This window comes from Belonocnema kinseyi, chromosome 5 (assembly GCF_010883055.1).
Source record: "Belonocnema kinseyi isolate 2016_QV_RU_SX_M_011 chromosome 5, B_treatae_v1, whole genome shotgun sequence".
NCBI classification, from domain to species: Eukaryota; Metazoa; Arthropoda; class Insecta; order Hymenoptera; family Cynipidae; genus Belonocnema; species Belonocnema kinseyi.
This window is the reverse complement of record NC_046661.1, coordinates 105,032,740-105,041,698: the sequence shown is the minus strand read 5'-3', so window position 1 is coordinate 105,041,698 and position 8,959 is coordinate 105,032,740.

The window sequence follows — 8,959 nt, the reverse complement described above, 5'->3', positions numbered from 1 at the left end:
TAGGGGTTTGACTATACGATATCCCTGGTATATGGAAAATGGTCAAGGATATTCATTTTCGCTGATCCAGGGATCTTTCTAAATTCCTTCGTTCGTTTTCAGGTAAATGTTTGGCTATAATAAGGAATAATATCCCTGTCACAGCTCAATTTTTTTACCGTGTAATATTGCTATTACTATTCATGATTTATTTCATACTTTCTTTTGTGTAACTTTTTTTGCATACAGGGAAAAAAGATTTTTATTAAATGAAGTAGGATGAATTACTTGGCTGACTTTTCTTGAAAGAAGTCACGATTTTCTTTTTACAAAAAGAATAGATTTTCTTGAATCCAGAACATAATAGAATCAGAACAATTGAATGAATCAAGTATATGCTTACTCCAAGAAAATGACTATTGAATTAATTTGTTACATTACACTTATTTGCGTAAAGTTTAATAGAATATTGAATTACGAATATAATCAGTGGCGGAAAGGCATGGAGATGCAGCCGGGATTCCCAGGCTGCACCCCCTTTGTTGGCGCCCCCTAAGCCATGCCAGGGCGCCCCAAAAAGATAATATTGTTTAAACAAATAAATATAGTTTGGATTGCAATGAAAAGAGTGGAAAGAATATCCACGATTTACACTTGTACTCCTGTAAGTAATACCAGTGAAGTAAAAAGTATCCTCCAATTTCTTTTCATCCATATTATTCCTAAGCAATTCCGCAATGCATGTTTTGGATTCTATTAAAGAAAATATTTTAAAATTGAATAATAATTTATGTATATTGAAACAGTAAAAGTGAAAGGAATATTCTTGTCATCAACTACATTACGAAATTCTAAATTAATTTCTTTCCGATGCAATCCAAAATATATTTATTGATTAAAAATGTATAGGAAACTAAATGCACTTGTTAGGGGCACCCGCTAATATATTGATTTTGTACAAATGTTAACTTTCGATGGCGCCTATACGTACTTTAAGGGAGTTTCCAGATCAACTTATTTGTGTAAAAAATATTACTACATTTTCGCTTAAAAATATGAAAGGGGGAAACTCTTTAATTTATTACAAAATCTCGAAGAATTATCGGCTGTATTTAATTATTTCAGTAACTGTTATGTTTGAACTCAATTTTTATATTAAAATGAATACTTATAAGTCGTAACTTTCTGTAAAACAAGTTATTAACTTCCATTTCAACAGTTCGGATCAAAGGATATATTTCATTATTTTGAAAATTGTGCGGGCATATTTTTATTGCTTTCAAATTTCAGCGCGTCTAGGGTGCGCGACTTTTGGATCTTGCGCTTCGCGCTTGATAATGTATTTTCTTCACGCTGCATGCTCGGTCATTGTACTTCCCCACATTTGCGCACATCATTTTGAAAATGAAAGGTCAATGCATCGACAAAACTGTAATTTGGTGATTGCGAATTATCTTTTGTTAAAGCTCCTTTGGTTTTAGCGAACACATTCTCATCACGCATCTCGTTTTTCGCCCTCGATTTTTTCCAAAATGCGAACTTTTCTACCATACATACAATACTATTATATCAAATGTATATTAAATTTATTTTTGTTCCTCGGACCGAGATTGCTTATTCAGTCATTGCAAAATAAAGTACAACTTTTTTTTGTAAAGAATAATGCAATATTTTTGTTCCTTATTTCTACATTTTATTTTCAGCTACCCTGAAAAATGTATCGCTGCAATCAATTTATTTTATTATTATACAAATTAAATTTTTTATTTTCAATATTTTTTTAAAGATTAAAACGAAGCTTAAAATAAAAACAACGCGTACCATACAAAATGTTTAATGAAGAATTTGGAGCTCTGTTGTGGGTGACTTGTAACTTGCCTATTTAGACTACGAAACAGAATTGTTTATTTTTTATTATGTTTGTTGTGTGATCAAAATTTGATTTTTCGAAAAAAATGCAAAACGTTGTTATGGCAGGTGGGGGAGGGGGGGAGTTTCACACACATCTAATGCGTTCACGTTCTCCTTAAATATAGTTTTTCCTTTTCTTCGAAGACCTTTTTTTTAGGAATCGCCCCCAGTATTGGATCCCTGGCTGGCTACAGCGGTGACGCCGCCTTCTTTGCTTCTCGGCGGCAACGGGGCGACGTGATGGCCTAGTTTAGTATTTTTGCTGGCATCCTACCGATAGAAATCTCAGAGTATATGCTAAAGATTCTCAAGACTCTGAAAAGCTGTGAGAAATTCTCCGCAGGCACTGAGGTAGATATATCTAAAACTGCAAGTAGCTCGTTTAAATATTTTAAAGGCTTTAAAATGTCCTTTCCAAAACAGAAATCAAAATAGAATCATAAATAACAAGCAGTGTGGCATTATTGAAATAAAAATACGATCATAAATAACAAGCAGAGAGGCTATCTCGATAGAGTAGCCGACACTTAAGGGTCCTTATTCCAACTTTCGGATTAAAGTTTAGAAACATATTTTTCTAAATTTCATAGTTAACATCCTAACACATAATAATTCGGAATCTACGGGTTTCGATGATTTCAGATATCTAACTTTTTTAAATGTTTAAAATTGGAATAGAACGTTTCTCGTAAATGGAATGAGATACGCCAAAAAGACAATATTTTTCAATTAAAACTCGAAAATTATGTATTGGTATATAACATATATAGCTTGAGAAATACAAAATAACCATTATATGGTTCATATAATGGTTCATTGAGTGAATTGTTAAAAATGACATACTTCAGACCATTGGATTCAGATGCTGGATAAATCCTTCATTTCCATTCTTCGACGTTTCGAAAACTATACGTTTTCCTCATCAGGATAAACTCGTATAGACAAAAGTTCCTTATTGTATCATGTTAAGTAATATTGTTGTTCCAGAATTCTCCTTTTCTCAATTGTTCTATGAGAAAAATGGCAAAAAATAGATATAATTGGAATCTGTTGAATTTAAACACAAAAAAAGAAATATGTGATTTCTATTAAAAGTAGGGTTATGAATTGAAACAAGTTCTACATTTACCTTTGAGTGATCTTAATTTTAGATTAATTAGTTAAATGAATTTCATTAAGTGTTCTTTTAAAATCCATTAAATTATTGAAAAGTTTATTGTGGCGAAAGAAATTTAGATTTAAATATTAATGATATTGTGTGTAAAGCTAAGTTATTTTCGGAGTTTTTAAATGTACTTAAATGTCATAGTGTAATTGCCAAAGCTATACCAAAGTTGAAGTATATATTTTGTATTTAGACGTGACTGCAAAAGCAGTACGCTTAGGGACAGCAGAAAAGGATAGATACATTCCTAAGTTAGGAGGCTCTTTGGCATAGGTCAACGGGCGACCAGGGCCTTTTGAGACAGGCTAGCGAAACTACGTGAAATATTGACATTTTTCTCCGCTTATCGACGCAATACAGATTTTCCCATTCTTATCAAATTTGGCAATGTTTATGCAATTAATTTGGTTTCCTTTCACATTTCTTTTAAATTAAGTACGGATTGCTTACAAATAAAAATTGTTTAAACATTGACACGACGTTTTTAACTAAATTTACTACCCAAAATCATTCAATATTATGCTTAATTTATAATTTTTAACATTATACTTTTCAACAGATTTCAGTGTAATTGAACGGATTTCAACAATTTCAATTTTAAGAGAATACTTATAACGATTTTAAAACATCACATAAGATTTCCAAAATGCCCAGAAATAAATCTCGAAGATTTGAAGACAATTTTAGTGGTAATTTAAGTTAGTTTAAAAGATATTTCCGAATTTTTAAATTTTAAAATAGATCAAAAACATTTTAATACTTTTAAAGACTAATGAAAATTTATTAAATATTTAAATTTTTTCCAAGGTTTGAACGGTCCTAACAATCTTCCAAACTGTTTTTAATTTTTCCTAAAATGTTGCAAACTCTTCTAAAAGAAAAATTTATTTAAAATTGTCTAGATTCTTTTTTTTACATACCTAAAATAATCCGAAATCTTCTCGGCTAATGAAGAAACGCAACCTTATGCATTAATGTAGCTACAAGCAGCTATTATTAAAAAAAAGGTGGTGAAGTTTGAATTTATAATGATGTGCACAATGCTTTCCAATTGATTAAGCGAAGTAAAAGTTTCATCAAAATTACTTCAAGCAGAAAATATAGATTTAAGTCGTGCATTTGAAATCTCAACACTGCAAGGAAACATTCGAAAAAGTACAGACTTGAATATGAAAAGTGTAAGAAAGAGGCTACACAAATATCCCAAAAATGGGGTATTGAACCAGTCTTTGTAGAAAAACGAATGCCAAAGCGTAAGAAACATTTTCATACATAGTTGACAGAGAAATGACAGATTCGATATCATGAGTATTTCACAAAAGAAGTCCCCTTGCAAGTCACCAACTTTATCCCATTTTTAAATAGTAACGGGTTCAATGAGACGTTAACAGTAAAAGATGTTTTCCGCACTTTACTCATTAAATACAGCTTCATGGAAAGCTATTTTTCAGAAGTAATCCCTTAAGAATGTATTTAACTCTTCATATTACAGTATAGCAACTTGCGAAAGGACTTTCAGCAAATTCAAAATTATAAAATCCTATTTAAGGAATAGAATGCATCAAAGTCGATTCTTAATTCAATCTTTACTGGAAATTGAACTTGATGATGCGAGATATATATTTTTTTAAATGTATTTCAACTACACTTATACGCTGATTGCCTTTTAATTTTATAAGAGGGGCCTCCTAAACCTTTCTGCGGTGGGGCCTACACGGTTGTAGTTACGCCGCTGCCAGGATGCTGGCTTTAATATAGTTACTTCAGTTTCTGACGGAGGTTCATCGAATCAATCGGCCATAAACACTCTCCTTATAGATACAGCCAGGCTCATGGGCGAGGAGCATGTGTATAGATGTAAGTCACCATTGCCTTTGACAAATTTTGTATTCTTAACTGTTTTTGAAATAATTATTGAACATATTTTTTTTCAGACGGTACCTACATTGTTCATGAACTGGAGATAATTCCTCTGTTCGATTTACCTCATATGATCAAATGTGTGAGGAATAATTTATTAGACAAAAACTTGAAGCTTAAGTGGAAGGAGGGAAAGTCAGAGTCGGCAAGGACCTTCGCAGAATGGAAACACATAATTACTACATATGAAATAGACGTTTATGGTGGCCAACAGAGGAGATACCTACCGAGATTAACGGACCGTCACATTTATCTCGAGAAAATAAAGGAAATGCGCGTTAACATGGCGACTCAAGTAGTCAGTCTCTCTTTGGCTTCACGCGTGGATGGGCTAGCGGGTGGACCAGGTTCGCAATGCATTTTATACTTTTATATTCCTAGCGGATTTTTTATTTGCGCACGCAATGCTGAATGTTAAGGAAAGCAATGTGGAGGAGATTCCCTATAATTTTTTGTTTTAATGGAATTATTAATTAGTTTCGTTATTTACTTATAGGACGTTGTACTGCTTTTGCAAATCTGGCAGTAATTTTCAACAACAAAGATTCAAATAATTTGAAAATATTTACGACAGATTATAAATATTTCCAAAGATTTTTAATAATATTGAAAATTTCGAAATATTTCGAATTATTTAAAGATATTTTACAACGATTCCTAAATATTCCTTAATATATATGAATTTGAAAGGTTTCAAAATTTTTTAAAGATTTGAAAAAAATTTCGGAAGGTTTCAGAAAGACAAAATTTTTTTTTAATTCTAAAGTATTTCACAAAGATTTAAAAATATATCAAAACCTTTTAAAAATATTTCACCAAGATTCTTAATAATTCCAAAAATTTCGAAAGATTTGGAAAATTCTAAAAGATTTTAAAACATTGCGAATAATTTAAAAACATTTTAAACCGATTTCTAAATATTTCTAAAGATTTAAGAAAATTTTCTAAGGATTTAAAAATATTTATAAAGCCTTTCAAACTATTTTGAAAGATTTCAAACATTTAAAAAGATTTACAGCAAACTTTCAAAATATTTAACAAAAATTAAAATTCTTGTAAATCGCGTAAATATATTCTTTCGTTATTTACTTGTGGGACGTTGTACTACTCTTGGAAATCTGGCAGTACCGAAGGAAGGGAAGAACACAGCGTGGTAGTTATTCTTCGGCAATAAGTTGACGGACTCTTTTAACAGCAAAGTTCGAAATTATCCACGCAGCGAGTATCGCACGTTGCTTACAGACTAGTTTCCATCTGCAGTTTTTCAAGGAAGCGTATCAGAAAATTTCCCTAATGAGGTTTGTTGATCCCGAGACTAAATTGTCTGTTTCCAGACAATTCCCAGCTTTAAAGAATCTGAAGCTAAGTCTTCGTGGATTCGAACTTCTCTGGAATAAATTGAAAGCTCTCGGCTTCAAAAGCTTGAAAACTGCCTACATCAATCAGGATCCTCTCGAAAACTTCTTCTCGCAAATCCGTGATTGTGGGCGAACAACCGAAAGCCAAATTGTTATCAATTTGTAGTTCAAAATGCATTGATGATGCGGGATCATTTCTGGAAATGTAACGGTGCTTCTTTAGCGTTCACACATTTGAAAATGATCAGCACATGCTTCCTTCGTGCCCCCTCCCACCCATACAACACAAGATTCGCTCTTCAAAAAAAGATCCTATTTCTGAGAAGAGTTCAATTTCTACTGATACACAGACCCTTCTGCCAGAACTTAAGGAGAAAATTCCAGAAGTAACCTTTTTGTCTTTCATATGCTACAAGTTGGTCAGGGAGCTCACAAGTGGGTGGCAGGGTCATTTCGCGACTCGGAGAAATGCATACGGATGTGAAAAGTTTTCTGCGAAGAATGATGAGTAACATCTACACATCACTGAGAGTTAGGCAAGTTGCGTATCTATCACTTCGACGTGAGGTCGGAAGTGATCGCGAAACTTGTCGAACTCACAAGGAAAAAGTCCTGCATACATTTCTCCATTGTTGTATAACAAAGTACATCCAATCGACAGCAGCTTAATTAACAGCCATTTTAAAAGACAAGCTGTCATTTGATCTGCAGAAATATCAAAATTCGAATGAGTTTCTGGAAAGAGCTGTGAAGACGTTTGGAAGCTCAATTAAAAGCAAGCATACGTTTTCCACTCTCTCCAAGAAGTAAGATGTGCTTTCAATTTCATTCTCGTTTGGAATTTTAGTTTGTATGTTTAGAAGGTCATTTATCATGAAATTTTCGTTTAAGATTGTTTATGTACGTTTGAAATGTTATTCGTTACAAAATTTAAGTTTCACATGGTTTCTGTACGTTTTGAGTATTAACTTAAGTAAGTTTCACTTAAGTTATGTTAAAGTTATGTTAACTTTCGTCAAGTTAAATATTGAAAACATTTTTTTTCGAAATTTGAAAATTCGATGTTTGGCTATCCATAGTACTCAGAAACAACAACAATGTATTCTAATTAATGTTATCGATAAAATCAAAATGATCAAAATTAGGGTAATTTCAAAATGTAAACTAAAACGAAAATTGATATTTTATGCTAAACAACGCACGATATGGAAGAAAGTAAAGAGAAAAAATGTTGTTTTTTTGGAAGCTTTAACATTTTATCATAACAACTTTTTGAGTTTTTTTTGAAAAGTCGAAAAATCAATTGTAGATCGCACAACAAAAATATTGAGATAATCTTTTTCGAAATCTGAAAATTCTTTGAACGGTTTTCCATAGTACTCAGAAACACAATAAATTTTTCCTTATGACTTTTGTAAAATGTTATCATAAAAAATGTTTGCATTCTTTCGAAAATTTGAACTCGCAAAAAAATACTAATGAAAATAAAAAATAAAATTTTTTGAAAAGGGAAGTAAGGTTCAAAGAAAAATATATATACAAAAGTTGTTCACCCAAGAAGAATCTACACATTTGTTGTTAGCAATTTTAGATAGGAAATGTCGACACAAGGCAAATAAGCGACATAAGATACGAAAAGAAATCAAGAAACAAAGGTTGTTCACCCAAGATGAATCTTCACATTTGTTATTGATAATTTTTAGTCTGACGTGTAGATTTATTTTAAATCGTAAAACATAAGATTGGGAATTAAAAAAATTAAATTTTTGAAAAAACGACACACGAGACGAAAAACACAAAAATACTAAAGTTATTCAACCAAAAATTATCTAGAAAATTGTTACAAGCTCTTGTTACAGAAATATATCTAAAATAAAAAATTAGCTGTTTGGAAAAAGGACACTAGCTATAATAACATCATATTTAACAACATGTTTTGCCTAAATTATATACAAATTTTCTCCAAATTACCTTACGCTAGAAGAAAAGAAGATGGACATTCGCTAGATTGAAAAGAAGAAAATTAAATTCATGGGAAATAGACATAATAAGTTGCAATTGATAACAATTTTTACATTCTCATCCTGATGAGAAGGTATTGGTTTTATGTAAAATTTGATAATGTCAGTTTTCATTAAATCTCCACATTGTAAGAGCCATTGAGTCAAAAAAACTATTTTTACTGTTTGTAATATCGTGTACTCACGATAACACGATTTCTAATTCGTCCGATTTGTATGGAATTTTTCTATTTGTTATCTGTGTACTATGATACTTAATTTTTCCAAAAAGGAAATTAAAATTTTTTTAAAATTATTTTTAAACTAACTGTAACCATAACCTTAACTTGATTAGAAAATAAAAATTCAAATGTACCTATTATATCTTCGTGTATTCATTTCTATTTACTGAAAAAGGCAAACTGAAGTTAATGAGAAACAAAGAATGAAAAACAGCATGCGTATTATTATTAATTTCTCATTTTGCGTTTCTCATTTACTTCATTTACTTCATTTTCTCTTACTTCTTTCTTTTTTGTTAAATTATTTTAGGATTCAATCAAATTCTACATTAACGTTCCTGCTTAAAAGTGAAAATTCAAATTTAACTTTACATCTTCGTGTAT